Source organism: Priapulus caudatus, unplaced genomic scaffold (genome assembly GCF_000485595.1).
Source record: "Priapulus caudatus unplaced genomic scaffold, Priapulus_caudatus-5.0.1 Scaffold56, whole genome shotgun sequence".
NCBI lineage: Eukaryota > Metazoa > Priapulida > Priapulimorpha > Priapulimorphida > Priapulidae > Priapulus > Priapulus caudatus.
In genome coordinates this window covers 125963-127258 of record NW_014577117.1, presented here as the reverse complement: position 1 = coordinate 127258, position 1296 = coordinate 125963, and positions in this window count along the sequence as shown.

Sequence of the window (1296 nt, the reverse complement as noted above, 5' to 3'; positions counted from 1 at the left end):
CAGATGAAAAAGAAAACAAATAAAGAATATACTATATAGCCAAATTCCATCAAATTGTTTTAGAACTGCGTTTTTTAGTGCAAAATTTCGAAGGGCACTTTGAAATCTAGACCGTATTTCCCATTCCGGCAAATACGGTCTGAATCCGCCCCTGGTGAGGGTCAAAGTACTAGCACTAGGCTTTCGAGTCGACTCCACATAAATATAGTCATATGCCAAGTTGAAGTAGTGAGTAAGCAAACATTTTAAATTAAATTCCAAAAATTTAAAGGCAAAACATTTATGATAAGCTTAACAGATATTTTGTCGGTTGATTCTTATCTTCACAGAGTGATTGATGTGGTTGAAAGTAAATAACTGATAATTTCAAATCAGTCACGATACTCATATCTCGGCGCATAACTCGTGAGACATTATGGTATAAAAGAAAACACTTGTTTTTCTACAAAAGTTTTGAGTTTTTAAAGAGATTACGCACGATCTAGTGTTGAAGTGGTGGCAATATTCCAGTAAGTTAATTGAGATGATTTTGTAGTTTTCCAAAAGGTGGCGCCACCGTGTAGTGCGACAAGTTTATGCTGAGTAACGCATCACTTATTAACTGTTATATCATGTCAGCAGCACAAACACAGCAACATAACATGAACAACGCCGGCCTAGAAATACAAGTTTGTTTGGTTTAATATTTTTGTGGAAATACTAGTGATAAATTTTCTAAAAGAAATTTCGCGCAAGGAAATGCATAACTAATATTAATTGACTATATACAATGTATTTATCTATTTATATATCTATCTATTTATGTATCTGCCGTTCCGTCTTCCTGTCTTTCTATCTGCCTGTCTGTCTATCTATCTTCTATATTTATTTATTCATCTTGTCCATCCATACATCTATCTATTCATACCTACTTACCTATCTGCTTAGTTACCCACCTAGCTACCAACCCAGTGTTTTTGTCTTTCTGTCATATCTTTATTTCTATCTGTCTCTATTCTCTGTTTGTCTAGGCTAGATTACATCTAGTTTCTGGATTAATTATATCTTGTGGCATAGCCCTTTCCACTTGTTAACAACAGATATAGTTCTATAGATTAAATTCCTGTAAGGGACAAGTATTGTGGCTACATCAATCAACACTCGTTAATTTCCCGTTGTTGGCTGGCTATACGTGGAGGCCCCTGACCCCAGTAGTGGATGCTTGCACCCACGCAGGCTGCCCACCACTGCCGCTGCCGCTGCCGCTGCCGCTGCCGCTGCTGCTGCTGCTGCTGTTGTTGCAGCTACTGCTGCTAC